The 18,538-nt window shown below is 44.9% G+C and overlaps 1 protein-coding gene across 1 annotated transcript in view; it reads right to left on the bottom strand.

Moving 5' to 3' along the window:
• Window positions 1-18,538, bottom strand: part of EPB41L5 (erythrocyte membrane protein band 4.1 like 5) — a 1,452,967-nt gene that overhangs the window by 1,105,899 nt on the left and 328,530 nt on the right. The window lies entirely within an intron of this gene.

Genomic DNA, 18,538 nt, shown 5'->3' on the forward strand with positions numbered 1-18,538 from the left:
CACACACTGCCATTGCATGCTGCGCCTTTTGGTGCAGAACAAAGTGAAGAGTCGACATGGCACACACCCCTGTGATCCAAGCCTATAACCCACTGCCCTGGAATAGGTAAGCCATCCCACTATAACAGTGGTGAGGGTACAGGTGCATGTGCCCTGTGCCCCTACAGTGTCTAAACCAATTCTTAGGCATTGTAAGTGTAGTAATGTCATTAAGAGTATATGGTGCTGGGAGTTTGTCATTATGAACTCCACAGCACCAGAATGGCTTTAGTGAAAACTGGGAAGTTTGGTATCAAACTTCTCAGCACATTAAACATACACTGATGCCCGTGTGGGATTTATTGAAAAATGCATTTAGAGGGAATCTTAGAGATGCCCCCTGAAAAACGACCTAACTCTAGTGCCGTGGCTGCTCACCAGCTGCCACCACCAGACATGTTTCTGGACTGCTAGGTCGAAGACCTGCTGCTCGCAGGGATCTGAAACAATGCACATCCTGGGACAAGTTTGCCAAGACTCCTACAACAGTCTTGGCAGGGTCCACAAAGAATGCCGCCTTTCTGAGCTACCCCAGCCTTTTGGGCTTCCAGCAACTAACCCCCACCGGTTCTGACCCCCTCTTTGGGTGTGATAATCAGTGGGAAAAACAAGTGAGGAAGGGACGTATGCCCACTTTGCCGACCCCACCCCTCAGATGGGGGAGGTGAGGTGAAGTACAACTCTCGGTCCCTGCAATCTTGCACATGGGGGGACACAGCCAACCATAGCGAGGCATATGCTCCCCTCCCACTGGAGGGAGGCATAATAGGGGGTGTAACCACCCCAAGGAAGGGATCCATTGGTCCAACCCTGTACCTACCTGTAACACCCCTAAATTTAGCATTCCGGGGCAACCCTGAACCTTGCCTCCTCAGACAAGAACAAACCAGGAGAGAGAAGAAGGAGCGAAGAAGCCATGCTGAACTAAGGGGAGGACGCCCACTGACTTAGCCCCAGCCCTACCGGCCTGTCCCTACCTCATACCTACTCCAGCAAAATCCCGGTGTGTCCTGCTGCCAGCAGCCCCACAGAACCCAGAGGACATGCCCTGCCTTCCCAAACCAAGACTTTGTCTCCCGTGAGAACTGGATTTGCTCACCCACAGACTCTAACTCCAGCCAAATCCAAGAGTCTGCACCACTCTGCACCAGATGCCCACAGCCCGAGTTAGAGTGGCCCAACACCACAAGGTGGTCTCCCCGGTGATCCTAACAAGAGATCTGGTGATCTCGGACCGGCCTAGAATCTCCAATCAATGCCTGCAGCCCCTTTTTCTGGAGGACCTCCCTCCCAAACGCAATCGCAGCTGGTAAAAAAAAAAAACAACGTCTAAAGACACCCCTGCACCCAAAGTGCCATGGCCTTGGGTGGCCCAACTGACTGTGTCCCAGCATCCCACCTTACCTCTCCAACCGGTGGCCACCTCCAGAAGACCTTCTTCCCCGAGCCGGCAGTGCTTGTAGTAACCAGAGAACCCCCATTGAAATCAACAGGGTACCAGATGCCAAAACAGTACCCAGCACTCAGCCGCCCCTGTGCCGCTGCGGGTGCACCTTGTGTGCTAACTCGGACCCCCTTTGCCCTGAGCCTAACACCTGGAACTTTGCCCTCACAACCTTGTGGCCTGCTCGTGGGCAACTCCCAACCGGAAACCTCCTATCCCCCATTGGATAACATTGGGCATCAACACTCTGCACCCAGCCGCCCTAGTGCCGCTGAGGGTGTTCTTAGAGTGCATCCTCGACTTGGGGGACTCCTGGTTCTAACCCCAGAAACCCAACTCCGACAAACAGGTAGTTACTTGTAAACCGATAACTTAATTTCTACCCATAGGGTTGCATTGAATGCTTTTCTTTGAGAATTCTTTCAAGTGTGGAGTTGGTTTGTATAAAACATTGAAAAACTGCAAATGTACCAAAACAGAATTACTCACCTTTTGTCTATGAAGTGTGTCAGTGTGATATCTAGGCATATCACACTGATTAGCAAAAGTAACTTAAAAAGTAATCTAAGAAGTAATGCGTACTATAATCTAAAAAGTAACTGAAAAGTAATTCTGATTCTGGACTTACTTTTAAATCAAGCTACTGCATTTGAACCTGCATTCAACTGTAATTTATTGCATACGTTATTTCAAAGTACTATTTCACTTACTAGCACCAGGCCTGGCTTGCTTCTAGAAATAAAATAAATATTTTGTATACAAACAAATTGGCCTGAGTTCAGGCTTTGAGTGTGTGATATCATTTCTTGCCTGAGTTTGTACAATAAATGCTCAACACTACCCTCTGATAAAGCCTTTCTGCACGCCCACACTACCACAAATAGAGAGTAAGGTGCTATCTACTTTTACCTCTGCCTACCTTTGGTGTTCCACTGAACTCTGTACACACTATACCTTACTTTGGTATAGTATATAGAGAGCCAGCTTCGTACAATGCCTGAGAGGACCAACCCTATGTGCACGCAGTCTTGGGCAAGTGTATGGTTTGTTGTTAACACGCTGTGCTGTACACAGCGTGGGCCACTGGGGAGGAGTGGAGCATGGACCGAAAAAAAAATAGGTGGAATTGGAGGGGGATCTAGAAAGAGGGTAATGAGGCTTTCTGGAAAGTGCCCATCTTATCGTTTGATGTTACAGCACAAGGACACAAGTGAAGTGTATATTGTGTGTGTGCCACTCGCGCTGGCGACCGGTTTAGAGCCCAGAGGTGAATGGTTGCGAGCCTGGCCTGCGTGAGACAGCCGCTATGCATGCATCTTGGTCCGTGACGAAAGCAGGAAGAAGAATTGTTGTGAGCCAGGCCTGCAAAGATACCCACAATGGCGCACCTGGGCAGAGTAGAATAAATTCATTTACCGGTCATTTGTGTGTTGGAGTTTTGGCGACCGGAAAGTGTTGTAGAAATCAGCATTGATGGCGAAAGCGTTGGGATTCCAGAGGATGTGTACTGTGCCTGGATTTTTTAGTGAGGTGCAAAACTCACGGACATCCGTATTGATTAAGAAAGAAAAGGGGAAGGCTAGAAACACTAGTACGAAGACCTTCATTGTACAGTGTATAGGAAAGCACACATTGGATGATCTGTATTATAGCACTGATGGGTAGCACAAGAGTACACGGTAAGGGAGCAAACACTTGTTCATGAGAAGATTCTGTGTTTGATGCTGAAGGACGAATTATAGCAAAAGTAGTCACCGCTGTCTTGAGGTATAAGTTTGTATTAATTTGTTTTTTATTAGAGTGGAAGCAGTTGTTGGGACTGTGTAAAGAAACATATGTTTAGTCAGTATGAAGTCCGTTATTCATCCACCTATGTTTTTGTACTCTCCATGGGAGCCTGTGATGCCATGGGAAGATTGGGGCGAATCCTTTGAAATGCATTTGGAGGCTATGGAGGGGGGATCTATTTGTATCAATTGCCATGTTGACCATGTTAAAACACAGTTTTGGGGTGAAGGGTAGAAATGTTTTAAAAACTCTACCCAATAGTATAGGACGTGGTGTAAAAAATGAGAATGAATCGGATATGGAAGAAGTGGATGATAAATATATGTTGGTAATGAAAGATCTGAAAGAAAATTATGGAAAAAAGTGAAGTGTGGTTGTGAAACGTCACAAAGGTTTTCCTCGTGTGCAGTTACCAAAAGAAACAGTGGATCAACATGTGGTGGTATAACGAACTTTAGCTACCACGTGTAAATTTAAACATTTACATGAAGAGATCAAATCTTAATTGATAAATAGATGGTCGAATATGAAAAATCAAGAAAAGTTATGTGTGAAAGGGACCCTAGTTAGGAAAATGTAATATTGTTTCCAAACAAATTGAACACTTCACGTAATGTGGAGGAATTAAAAAAACAGATAAAGTGGACAGGGATGTAAAATTGACACCTGCATAGCAGCCTTTACAGAATCTGACCGGTCTAAAAAGGCGAATAATAAATGTAGGAAGGTGTTCTTGGTCTCTAAAAAATGCATTACAGATGTGGTAGTACAAAGCATGATGCTACATTGGGAAATTGCCCAGCAGTGAGAATGAAATGTGGGACATTTTTCAATAGTGTGCAATTAAGTATCAAGCATTTGCAATGCAATAGGTCTCGCATTCAGGCACGTTTGAGCTATTGGCATTGTAAATAAATAAACAGGCATTGTCATTTACAATACTAATAGCATAAACTCTCGCAAATGCGAGACCTATTACATTGCAATAAAGCGCCTTCTTGACAGATAGATAGATTGTAAATATCAGAGGAAGAGACCGGCCTGCGATGTCTTCAAAAGTAGTGATAAATAGTGCAGTGAAGATGTGTAATTTACAACACTTGCACAGACACGAAGTGTAAAGTGAGAGTTCCAAATGATCCGAGCTATAAACACTAACAAAGCGCTTTAACACCGTTCACTCTGATTACACGGTCACGTCTCAAGAGGACAGCGTTGGGGCTATTTCCTGCCATCTCCGTGCTTAATTGTGCTGTGTGGCATTGCGCAATGTCATTGCAATCTTTGGACTAATAAACCTTCCAGCTGTAGTAGGGCCCTGGCGTTACCGCCTGGAGCAGGGCGGGCTGGTCTTTGCGGCAGCTCCGGCCTCGTACAGTGCCCCTGCTATACTAGTGAGCGAGAGGTACTGAGGTGGTGGAGGTATTGGTGGTGGAGGTATTGGTGGTGGAGGTACTGGTGGTGGCGGCACTGGTGGTGGTGATTGTAGTATTGGTGGTGGTGGTGGTGGTATTAGTGATGGTATTGGTGGTTTTATAGGTGGTATTGGTGGTGGTACTGGTGGTGGTGGTATTAGTGGTGGTATTGGTGGTGATATTGATGGTGGCAGTACTGGTGGTGGTGGTGGTACTGGTGGTGGTGGTAGTGGTACTGGTGGTGGTGGTAATGGTGGTGGTGGTGGTGGTGTGGGGGTGGTATTGGTGTGGGGGTGGTGGTATTGGTGTGGGGGTGGTATTGGTGTGGGGGTGGTGGTATTGGTATGGGGTGGTGGTATTGGTATTGGTGTGGTGGTATTGGTATTGGTGTGGTGGTGTGGTGCTGGTGGTGGTGGTATTGGTGTGGTGCTGGTGGTATTGGTGTGGTGCTGGTGGTATTGGTGTGGTGCTGGTGGTATTGGTATTGGTGTGGTTCTGGTGGTATTGGTGTGGTGGTGAATGATGGTGGTGAATGATGGTGGTGGTGGTGAATGATGGTGGTGGTGGTGAATGGTGGTGGTGGTGGTATTGGTGGTGAATGGTGATGGTGGTATTGGTGGTGAATGGTGATGGTGGTATTGGTGGTGGTGGTGGTGGTGGTGGTATTGGTGGTGATATCGATAGTGGTGATATCGATAGTGGTGATATTGATAGTGGTGGTACTGGTGGTGGTGGTATTGGTATTATTGGTGGTGGTGGTGGTAATGGTATTATTGGTTGTGGTGGTGGTATTGGTGGTGGTGGTGGTATTGGTGTGGTGGTGGTATGGGTGTGGTGGTGGTGGTATGGGGTGGTGGTATGGGTGTGGTGGTGGTATTGGTGTGGGGTGGTGGTGGTGGTGGTGGTATTGGTGTGGTGGTATTGGTGTGGTGGTATTGGTGTGGGGGTGGTGGTATTGGTGTGGGGGTGGTGGTATTGGTGTGGGGTGGTGGTATTGGTGTGGGGTGGTGGTGGTATTGGTGTGGGGGTGGTGGTGGTATTGGTGTGGGGGTGGTGCTATTGGTGTGGTGGTGGTGATCTTGATAGTGGTGATATTGATAGTGGTGGTAGTATTGATGGTTGTAGTGTTGGGTGTGGTAGTCAAGTCAAAATATACTTTTATTTGATTAAAAATCATAAAAGGGTGGGAGAACCACCATGAAAAATGATACTTTAAGAATACATTTTAAAAACATTGTTAAAAAAAAGACCACAAGGTCATTACCACAGACAGGAGGCAACTGATTAAGTAAAGGTGTTAACTGTTATATCGATGCGGTTGGGGATTGTATATTAACAGATTCTTTTTGGGCTACTTACATTGGATTACTTTTTTTGTCCAATTCTTTTGCCGCAATTTTCAAAAATCTTAGGCTCTGCAAGACAGGGGAATCGACGACCCTCCTACACGCTTGATGACTGTGGATCTACATGTTCTTATTTGTTCTTTCCTAAAGGGCTCCCGAAGGAAGGTTTTTCGAGTTTCTAATAGTGAGGGGCAAATGCATAATAGGTGTAATAAAGACTCGTCCCCTTGTCCGCAAAGACTGCATTCCTTGGATGGCCATGTGTGTTTCCATTTCAGGGTCAGGTCCTTCAAGGGAAAAGACTATTCGCAGCAGCTTTGAAAAATGGTAAGTATGTTCTCCACATAAATTCACATCAAATGTTCAGGATTAATATCCATTTTTTCCAAGTCGTAGTATGAAGGACAGAGACATTTTGGTTGCAGTGAAGTGTCTTTATTTTTGTGCATAGGACAAGGACAGCCGACACGTGTTTCGCCCCCTCTTGGCGATTTGCGCCGGGGCTTTCTCAAGGCTAGTTTAGCTTTATGACGTAGATGGTTGTAGTTACAAAAAGTTGTTATAATGTCCCAGATGCAAAAGTATGATTCTTCAGAAGTAAAAACATATTTTTATTAGGCTGATGCCCCTGCTCCTAGTCTTCCTTCGACATCGTGGTTCTTGGGTTGAATCCCAGCGCTGGGATTCAACCCAAGAACCACGATGTCGAAGGAAGACTAGGAGCAGGGGCATCAGCCTAATAAAAATATGTTTTTACTTCTGAAGAATCATACTTTTGCACTGGGACATTATAACAACTTTTTGTAACTACAACCATCTACGTCATAAAGCTAAACTAGCCTTGAGAAAGCCCCGGCGCAAATCGCCAAGAGGGGGCGAAACACATGTCGGCTGTCCTTGTCCTATGCACAAAAATAAAGACACTTCACTGCAACCAAAATGTCTCTGTCCTTCATACTACGACTTGGAAAAAATGGATATTAATCCTGAACATTTGATGTGAATTTATGTGGAGAACACACTTACCATTTTTCAAAACTGTTTCTCTACCTGAAGCCCAAGAGGTCCAGAGCTTCGAGTGTGTCTCCACCCACTTACCAACACAACTTATTTAAGCATTGTTTGAGCCTTGAAATCCTTGGACCTTTTGCTATCCCTTTTACACTATTCGCAGCAGCGTCAGATAGTGCCTTTTCTTGTGAGAAAAGTGTTGAGACAGGTACGATTGTGGTTTCAGAGTCTGGTAGGTATGTATCACTGGCCAGGTGTGGTATTTTTTTGGGAAAGTAGTTTTATCCGTCCATAGCAATATCTGCTTGATGGCATTATTCACAACATATTTCAATCTGGGGTATGTTGTAGGGGTAAGCCAGGCCTCCTCTAGCTGTAATGCTGAAAGGGATTCCTTCAAGGACGGTCTTGATTGAATTGACTAGCCTTGCTTGATTTTCAATCTCCACCCAACAGTGGTGAGCTAAGGTATTGTCTTGTGCTTCCCTCATCCTCCAGTAATACTTTACTAATGCACCTTGTCTGGCCGGGATTTGGTTTTTTAGTCCGTATTCGAGGCGGATTTGTACCTGTGAGATATGTGCCGGAATTAAAAACTATCTCTTGAAAAATGTGGCTTGTCCTCTATTTAGAACTGTACCCAAGAGAGGAGTAAGGCCCTTTTGGACAGGACTTTTGGTAGGGCGTAGAATAAATATTTGAAAAAAGATTTACCAAAAGTCCTATTCTTTGATTAGAAAAATCACGCTATATACTTTTTGTGATTTGGGTTATTTATTCACCCATTCTTTACTTATTTCTTCTTTTTTTTTTAAATACAAAAAGATTTCTTATTTTTAGAGAATCACACAAACTTTACACTTACATTTACTACAAATTACAAAGACAAATTTGAACACCATGAAAAAAAATCACATAATGACCACATGGAACATACGATATGTTGATGGGCTCCAACATTAATTGCACCATATACAAGTAACAATAAAGACTAGCATTTATTATTTAACCATTCTTTGTGCTCAATAATATGTGCAAATGTTATATCAAAATACAATTAACTATCCCAATCTCGTAACTACCACGCTGTTGAACGTCTAATGTTTAGCAAGTTATTGGATCAAACAACCCCTCATTCCTTCAGGAAAACTTCCAACATCAATCATCTTTGTCCTTCATTCCTTATTACACCATGCACATTGCTCTGCCGGTAACAACTCTAAACCCTTACCATTGTGCCACTGGCACGCTTAACCTCTTCAAACCTTGTTATTCCAACCAAGTTAACCCAGAAAATCAATCAACCTGCTCAAGCGCGCTGCCTGCACCCTTATCTACACTTCCTATTCGCATCACTAATCTTCACTATACCCTGTGCACCTTCCTCCCACCATCTGGACGAAACTACCTGGTTTAGCGGTTGCTGGTCTAATTAAAAAAAAAAATTACATTTTTTCGTTGTTTTGTTTAGAGAAACGCATCACCCTTGTTTTTTGATGGTTGATAGTGAATTGTGCCAGGGAGGTGTAAGCTCCTTATTCTGTTATCAGTCTCAGCAGGCCTACAGGAGTTTGTGCTAGCAAAACAATGTAGTCTGCATATGGAGACAGTGTCTGTGTTTTGCCCAATTTTGGTGGATAGGCTTGAATTGACCGAAAGTGCTGATCAATATTTGAGATGTAGATTTTGAATAGGCAGGGAGCTAACACGCAACTCTGTTTTAGCCCATTTAGTGTAGGGATCTTGTTAGTTAAACTGCGCCCGTCTCCTTTTTAGGTCGAGCCTATGGCAGTGCACATGCGCTACATAGGAAATCGACCTCTTGGAATCACTTCAGCTTCAGGAGAAATTTGTGCATGTGGTGCTCACACACCATTGGCCTTTGCGCCTGGCTTCAAAGGCATGTGGCTGTTCCAGCTTTTCCTGAAATGTTCACTCCCAGAGCGTTTAGCTCTTGTGAGCCAGCAGTGGCGCGCAGTGGCCATCTGGTTTGGGTCAGGTTTCGATGGCAGCTGCATCAGTTGCATTCCTTAAAGAGCGCGCACCACTACCGGTCTTGTGTGCCTAATTATCTACAATTAAGCGAGGTCGCGGAGCAGCGAGCTTTTTATAAATGAAGGAACTGCGAATGGGATTATAAATTAGACTTGTAAGTATTCAAGCATCTGCTCAGGTTTGTGACTCCGTGTTTACATGTCCTGTGATCAGTGTGATGCGGACACAGAAAGTGTGGTTCAGCGCTCTCTTAATCTCCGAACAGCTTCACCTTGAGCGCCTGTTAGGCAAAATGACTATTACAAGTTTTCACACTTGTGCAAGGCACGGGAGCGTTCACCCAGTGTCTGGATGCGCCGGCCTGCCGATGCTTGTCCCTTCATTACACATGCTCCTAGTTTTGTGGTATTTCGGTTTGACTTGGTAATTACCGGGTGTGACATATTCCACTCACAATTTCGAGCCCTGCGGAAAAAGGGCTTTGTGTAGAGACTTGAAGCCTGGAAGCTAAAACAAGCATTGGCATAGCCAATAGGTCTCGCCTTTGGGACCTTGTAAGTGTTTAGCCATGCAACAGTTGATGTTGTTGCACCAAGGATATTGTGCTGCATAACTAAATACTTATAAGGTCCCAAAGGCGAGACCTATTGGCTATTCCAATGCTGGTTTAATTTTGACCCACATGTGAGAGTAGAGATGAATTATGGCCTCCAGGAGTTTGGTTGGTGCCCCCAGCCTTGCATTTTTGCTGATAACTTAGCTCTCAAAACTTTATCGAAGGCCACATTGAGATCGATGAAGCATGAGTACAAGGGCTTAGATTTTGCAAAGGCTTGATTGGCTAGGAAGGTAACTGCAGAGATGTTAACAAGGGTGCCCATCACTGCCCGAAATCCTGTTTGTGTGTATGGTATCAGATTAGTTCGGCTGACCCAGTCCACTAGGTCCACCAGGAGGTTAGATGCATATATTTTTGCCTCCACATCAATTAGTGCAATCAACCTGTAGTTGGATGGATCAGAATGAGAGCCTGACTTGTAGATTGGATTTAGGATGCTTCCTCTCCAAGACTCAGGGATGCAACTGGAGGCAATAGCGTGGATGAAAAGGGGTGTAAGGAGACCAGACCAAAATGAAAGATCATGCCGGAACAGGGCATTTGTTAGACCGTTGGGCCCTGGAGCACCCTCCGCTTTTAAATTTTTAATAATTTTTAGCACTTGTTCTTGTGGGACTGGCACTGAGACTTTGGGTAGTTTGTCAGTCAGAATGTTGTTGACGAGTCCTGTACCCGCAATCCCCTTCCCTTTTAGTGTTCCGTTATTCGGGGTCTTTGAAAGTGCAATGTCGTTAAATAAGAGTTCGATATGGGCTCTCCAGGTGGCTTCCAATATGTCCGAAATGTGATGTTGGTTCATGCAGTTTTGTAGCTGGTTGATGTATTCCCAGAAGAGCTTGATTTACAGGCATGGATCAATTTCGCCCAGATGTGTTTGTGGAATGCTTTCCTGGCCGCCTTAGTATCCCTTTTTAACTCATTTCTTATTTTTAATATTAGGCGCAGGAGTTCCAGGTGGGGGTACTGGGCCCCAGGTTCGTAATTGCCTTAAGTGCTTGTTTAACTGTTGTTTTTGTTTCCTTAAACTTTTGGTGAACCAGGGTGCCCCTTTTGATGTTCCTGCGTTATGGCCATGGGCATAGTTTGAGAATTTTTTTGTTTACTTCCTGAATTAAAGAGTCCCAGGCCTTTATACTCAATGGCTCAACGTTGAACCTCTCCAAAAGAGTGGTGTATGTACCGATGATATCCTCAATGCTATCCTATTTCCAGCAGATACGTTTTAGGTTGTAGCATTGCGTTTGAAGAGACATTGCCTTGGCTTTCGCTGGAATTGCAAAGGCTCCGAACAGCGTGAAAGATTGTAGTTGATGGTCACTTTCCACCCTGTCGATTATTTGAAAAGTTCACAATGTACGGGAGAAGATTGAGGATCGTAAAGGTGTAGTCTATGATTGAAAGTGTTTTGTAGGTAACTTGTGTACGCTGCGGGGTAATCTGTCGGGCCTCGACCGTTAAGTGAACGCATTGAAAGATAGTCTAAACGGGCCGCACATCTCTTACCGATGTGTATCGCCTCGATTAGAGACTGGTGTGGGAGCTATTGTGCTCTTTCGTGTTATGCTCCAAGTTCATGTTGAAGTCACCTGGCAATATGATGTTAGCGCCTGGATGTGTAAGTTTAAATGTTACTAAAGATGTCATTAGATGTTCAATTATTTGCCTCTTGTTTAGACGCAGGGCGAATGTAAATATTCAGTATTAGCAGTCTGGTGTATTGTACGGCATCTAATTTGACACACAGCATACAGAAATGTGAATTTGGAGCTATTGAGGGGTTCGTTCATGCCATTCCTGGTGATGTGCCTGCCGAATTTGAGTGCCGGGAGCCTGAAGGCTTGATAGCTTCTGGGTGTTCAAAGGTGATAGTAATTTTTCTGGCTGTGTGCTCAGTGCCCTTTAATGGGCTATGTTGGTCCGGGCCTTTTACTCCCTTTAGCAAACCTTCTTTGTGAATTGGTGGTTGTAGCGGGCTGGGGTAAAAGGGAAGGACTATCTTTTTTAACTCAATTTGGTTAAAGACTCCCTCAGCTGCCAAATCTGCTTGATGAAGCGGTTATTAGCGAACGTGGCTGTTGTGATTTCTTTGCCACTGGGATTCGGGTTTTGTTTTAACTCAATGCTTTCAATGTTGCTAGTGTTAATATGACTAAGGGGCGGAAGGGCTTTAAATGGTTTGAGCAGTACTCTTCTATTGAGGATAACATGAGGTCCCCTTGAGACATATTCGGGATTGAAGTCCAATTTGTTGTTGTTTAAAAGGAGGCGCTGCAACCCATCAGCTAGACCTGTTTCGCTTACGCGAAACCGTTGTGGCCACCCTGGTTTTGGCTGTGCAGTGTTTCAAGATTGCTTCTTTCTTCTCCAGCTTTCTCTTCAGCCAAGTTGACCTCGCCCGGGCAGGTTGTTCTGGTTACAGTTGTAGTACTCCTGCTATTGATGTAGATTTCACTGTTAGCTTGGCCTGAATTTTTGGATCGTGTCTCTCCTTCCTTACGGGAGGTTTAAATAGACTGTATATTTTTACTGGCGGGGATTGCTCCCTTGTATTAGGATTTGGGCTTCTGGGAATGGCGGAAGACTTGGGAGATGACATCAGTTGCTCCTTGGTGCCTGCTGCTTCCAAGGTGATTTGAATTACCTCATCTTTGCAATGATTCCCTTTTTGAGCGGATCATACTAGGGGTAAATTAGATGCCCAGCTGGTTTGTTTACCATTTCTAGCCTCTTAGGCTTTTTCTCTCCTGTTTGGATAGCGGCTTGATTTCTTTTGATTGCAATGCTGGTGATTGCTTACGTTGGTTAATGAATGAGAGATCCTAAATAGCAGAGTTATCAAGTACTCTTGATGGATTAGGTATGGTTGTGTTTTCCTTGCCTGACGCTGGGTTTGGTTCCATTTCTCATGTTTTTTGCCCCTTAATTGGACTGGAACATTCCAATTCCACGTCCCTTGATTCTTCTTTTTCTTGTTCTGCTGATGTTGCAGGCTTAGTTAAAACTTCCCTAGTTGTACCCAGTAGTTCTGTCAGCAAGGTTGGAACTGCGGCTAATTTATCAATTATTATAGTGCAGTGGCAGTGACACATTTGGTCGGTTGTCTCCAAGTCTCGCTGCACCTTCAGGATCATTTCATTGAAATTGTGCAACTTTGGGGCGTGGTTTGGACGCCGGTGAAAATGGCGGCTTGAACGAGCACCTCCTTCCATGGCATAGCTTTTAATCGCCTTTTTGGGTGCTAAACTTAAGTATCGCTCTGTTTTTTTTTCAGATGAAAGTGTGCCGGAACGTGGGGTGCACCTGTAACCTTCATCGGAGAGAAAATTCAGTGCTCCCGTGGTCTCTTCACAACAAGGACGGCTCCGCGGGTCGGCACGGCCGCGATCCCACCTGCCCCTGACTGCGTCGGAGTCCAACTACAAAACAGACTACCACAAATGGAATCCGCCGACCCCCCCCCCCCCACGCCAAGAATCAGAGGCTGCAGATTTCAGATGGCGATTGTGTGTGCCCGCGGTGGGCACTGACGGCTCTCACACAAGGTCTGCCTGACAACCTCTACAACTCCGGTATGGTACGCGCGTTCGTACATAAAATGGCGGACATACTGGGCTGCTAATAAGGGCCTTGCAGTGGTTGCACAGAGCTTATCCCTTGGGCATAATTAGTATACTGGCAGCATTTACCACATTTTGAGACTGTGTGTATCTCACATATCGGAAAGAAAACGCCAAGTAATTGTCGTCCTTATGCTATGTTCAGAGCGGATGTTCTTTGCCTGAAATCTTACATCTAATTTTATGCTGCCTGACCTTAAAATGGCCGCTCTGAGAGATCTATCTCTAGCACTAGCCTGCCCGACCTTAAGATGGTTGCCTGCATAGAAGATTTACATATCCAGTGCAGAGAACTACCTGGATGGCACTGATCTGTTCCATATAATTAGAACTGAGATCTGAGATATAATTGGACGGTACCCTTTTCTCAACCACTACCTTTAATCATTCCTAACCAAGGATTGCTTGCACAGCTTCGCGGTGCCAAGTTAATCAGTTTCTCCATAGGGTGTGCTCCCTGCTTCGTATTTGGCTCACGCAGCTGATACATCATGGGTGAAAGGGAAGGAAAAAACCTCAAGAGACTTAAAGCAGACCCACCAAATCCTGAATCGCCCACGAAAGGAAAAAAAGACATCAATGCTACAATGGACACAATACTGAAAAACTAGCAGAAGTACATGATCTGGCGAAGTCTACAAAAGAGGAATTTTTTAGCAATCAGGCAGGATATCAAAGACACCAACTCCAGGTTAACTAAAACGGAAGCCAGAATTAGCCATTTAGAAGATACTGAAACAAAGATTTGCAAATCCCTCAAAAATCTTTCAACCACAACGGATTCCCTGACGAGGAGGCTGTCTGAGCTTGAAGACAGAAATCGGAGAGGGAACCTACGCATTTTTGGTATTCCAGAAGACTCGGAGGAGGCATCCACTTCCTGTATCTCCTTCTTGGAGTCCTGGTTCTCGCAAGCAACCTTCCTCCAACCATTGGAATTTGACAGGCCCACAGGGTCCCCTCCAGAATCACTCCCAATCAAAAAGGTCCAAGACCGATCGTATGCAAGCCCCTGCATTACCAACATGTCGAACAGATATTTGCCTTTATACGTAAAAACAACCATATCCTATGGAAATCCAGTAAAATATTCATTTCCCAGGACTACAGCAAGGAGACAGTCGACATAAGAAAAGGGTTTCTTGCTCTTCAACCCAAGGCCCAGCAAGGTTCCGGGTGGTCATCCAAGGAATCCCACAGATCTTTACGGATCCCCAGAAACTCAAAAGGTTCCTTGATGGCCCGGATGAACTTTCTATGGGCACAACAACACCTGGTTCTTCCGCAGCAAACACTTGAATATCCTTCTAAAATAGCCCCATTAATGGACCATCGTGGTTGTGATTTACTGCTTTGCTTTGTACTCTGCATTATGGTTGCTGTGCTGGTCTCAAATATTCGTTAGGCCTTTTAACTGTCTGAAATATCCCATTAGAATCTTGCTATGTCCTTTCTTTGAAAGTTCCTCATCGGTTGGAAGTGGTTCTCATGATTACGACAATAATTGAAGCGTTTGTTGCAGTCTCTGGAGTTCCCATCCAAATTACTACACTCAATGGGTGGAACTCGCCGCTATGTGAGATGTCCAAAATTACTGTTGGATGATGCTGTTTTACATTGTGTGAAATACCGTTGCAGGATTTTCTCGTTTGCAAGGTCTGAATCACTACCAGTTGTTGCTGATCCCTGTAATTCTAACATAACTAAGTCTTCAGGTATCCTCTGTAAGGATTACACTACCTTTATTCATGCTATAGTCGTTGTTATAACCTTTATACTTGTTAGTCTAACAGTCATTTGGCTGGTCATTGGCTAAACAATAGCCACACTTTTAGCATTCACTATTTAGCACTCACTGTTTTGATTAATGGTCTGAACTTAATAGTCCACAATGGTTTTGTTCACTGCCATGGGAGGGGAGCTGTTTTCCCCTTGTCACCATGTCAACTAACTTCTTTCAGGGTGGGATGGGCGGGAGCTGGGGGAGGGGGAGGGGTTTGGGTCCGACATCAGTTTTTTTATTTGTATTGTCATCATATTTTGCTTACTTTTTGCCCGTATTCTATTATTTCCGTTGCTCAAATGCCAAGCTCCACTGTATAACAATGGCTCCATGTCTAAGTCGAAAAGATGCCTAAACACTCAACCATTGACCAATATGGGCCAAAATAGAACACAATACATCTGTTTTGATCAAATGTGTGGGCCTTATTGGCACATGTGGTTTACTAGCTGCATAAAACTTTTCAACAGTACTCACGCCCTTTGCATAGCTGTTCCAAGATCCTATACCACTGCGAACGTCATGTACATGCTAACAGCTCACACGAGACAAGTATCCAATGACCTCAACGTCAGTCGTGACATCAATCTGATCTGGAAAGTTCTTAGGATGTAATTATAATATTGCATCCCACGCTCAAAACTCCCTTAGGGACCGCTATGCTAGATAACCTGAAAATACTCTTGCTTAACGTTAAAGGGCTTAACCACCCGGTTAAGCGGAGGAAGATTATGGACTATCTTCAGAGACAGAAAGGGGATGTCGTTCTTTTACAGGAAATAGGAATCGACGCCAAACAATTCAACACACTTGAAAATAAGTGTTACCTGTCCATCCATGTCCCTGCAGCCAGTTCATTGTTTGGTTGTTTGCCCTCTTGGCCATAAAGTTTCACGGTTAGGTCTCCTGTTCTCTGAATCCAACTGCTGATGCTTCCAGTTTGTTAAAAGAGAGCGAGGCAGCTTTTTGGAAAGTGAATGGCAATGAAAATGTTCAGGTAGGGGAATTCTGGCAAAGATATCTGCTCATACCTGTTGACTTGGAATATCAGCCCCCGCAGCCATGTCCTTTTGAGATAGGTGGCTACTTTCTCAGAGGCACCACCATAAATGTGTGTTTCTGTATGTTGATCCTTCAATATATTGAAGAAAATCAAAAAAAATAATTATAAGTTTTACACTGAAGTAGTAGGTTCTGAGGCAATAGGTAAGAAAAACAGTGTCCTGACCCTTATAGCGCAAAAAATCAAATGTTGAGATAAGCGCGCACACGACTGACACCAGTGGGCGGTGGGTTACATCCAAGTTGATTAAGGAAAACACAAAGTTCTTTATCACTAATAGCTACGCTCCCAACACTAGCGACTTAGACTTCTGGAATGGCCTAACTAAGCAGATTGAAACCATCCCTGACTCTGCCATGCATATCCTGGTGGGGGATTTTAATCTTCTATTAGATGTGCTTGTCACAATAACAAATCTCATAAAGCCTTTACTAATCTATGCTCATGTTTTAACCTGCTGGACTCCTGGAGACTACAAAATCCCACAGGGAGGGAATGGAATATGCTACTTACCAGTATGCATCTGTTCTTGGCATGTAGGGCTGCTGACATTCATATCTGTGCATAGATCGCCGCCTAGTGTTGGGTCCGGATGATTGCACATTGTTGTCCTGGAAGAGTCTTCGAAGTATCACAAGATAGGTGGCTCCTCCCTCGGCCTACAGTGCGCATGGGCATCCTCTCCATCCCCAGATTGTTTTTCGCCATTGTGGCAGAGATGGAGTATAGTATAGTAAGAGATGGCCATGCAAAGAGTGAATGCTACTCTACAGCTGCGACAGGCACCGGGGAGGCGGGTGGGCGATATGAATGTCAGCAGCCCTACATGCCAAGAACAGATGCATACTGGTAAGTAGCATATTCCGTTCGAGGCATGTGGGCTGCTGAATTCATATCTGTGCATAGCATGTATAGCAGTATTTCCCTTAGCGGTGGTTGCCTGTGCCAGCTGCAGCAGTCTGAAAAAGAGTTTTGAGAACAGCCTGTCCTACAGCAGCTTGACGTTTGGAATGTACATCTACACAATAGTGTTGGTGCAGTGATTAGTGCAGCGTCAGTGGTGGGGACCAAGGGTCAGGCTCCAGTAGAGTATAGGAGCCCCGAAGGAATGGACATTGGGGCAGCTTCAACCAAAACCACAACGAGTATTGAGGAGAGGGTGTGTTTATCGCTGGGGAGTCAGGTCCAGAAGGGCCAGGAGTGCCAAAAAAAAAAACGGAGGGGCAGGCTCAATATTGAAGCAGACTCTAGGGGTTGTTGTCCCCCCAGCAGCAGCTAGAAATAGATACCTCCTGCGCTCTTTACATGACAAAGAGCTGCTACTCTCAGGAGGTAACGGACCAGGCTGCCCAGCTACATTAACCCCTTTAACCCCTTTAACCCCAAAACAGAAGAAGAAAGAAAAAAGTAAACTAGGGGATTGTAGAAAGCTGAAGAAAGGTTGTGTTATTGTTAAATCAACTAAACCTCCACCCTCTTTGGTATCCTATTTCAAGATAATGGAGAAGACAGTCTCCAGCCCTATGTTAAACACTGGACCCGGTTCAAAAGGCTGCGGTGGGCAAACAAAGCAAGTAGTGCAAGATAGTACCGATACAGGTACAGGACAGGCCCCTCTGGCCCCCCCGGCTAATGCATTGGGAGACCCTTCACAACTAAATGTCACGCTCCAGAACAAATATGCCCCTTTGATGTTGGACCCTGAGACTGACCTGGGGGATCTAGGGGAGACTCCAGAAGAACTTGAGCTTGAGACAACACCTATAGCTATATCTTCTGCCTCTATATCTATACCGACATCAGCATCCTTGTCCATGTCAGCATCAACATCAGCATCTGCGGCATCATCATCAGATGAACCACGAAAAGAGAATCAAAGCCTAGAGAGCCTCTTACTTACTCTGAGGGAAGACCTCCTGGCAAGCTTGCTCCCTAAATTTGCTACATCGGAAGCTAATCAGAGTGAGATCACTCGAAAATGCACAAGTTTGGAAAATAAAATGGACGAGATAGGTACTAGAACGGAGGCTTTAGAGGGAGAGGTTGCTACTCTTACAAAAGTGTATGAGGCGCACTCCAAGGCCATAACGGAATTGAAAGAGCAGAACAGGTCTCTGCAACTAGATTTGGAGCGATTGGAAATTCATTCCAGGAGAAATAATTTGAAGTTTCTAAAGGTTCCGGAGGGAATAGAGAATGGGGACGTGAAGACTTTAGTATGCAAACTACTGCGAGAAGGTGTATTGAAGGATAGACCAGACATTGAACTGGAAAAGGAAATCCAAAGAGCGCACAGAGATCCATTTCGGAAACACCCTGAGCGGAATGCACCAAGGAAAATCTTAGTAAATTTCCTAACATTTTCGGTGAAGGAGCTGATTCTGAGCAGGGCGCTCACAGATACATCATTGCAGATCA

This window comes from Lissotriton vulgaris, chromosome 2_1 (assembly GCF_964263255.1).
Source record: "Lissotriton vulgaris chromosome 2_1, aLisVul1.2, whole genome shotgun sequence".
NCBI classification, from domain to species: domain Eukaryota; kingdom Metazoa; phylum Chordata; class Amphibia; order Caudata; family Salamandridae; genus Lissotriton; species Lissotriton vulgaris.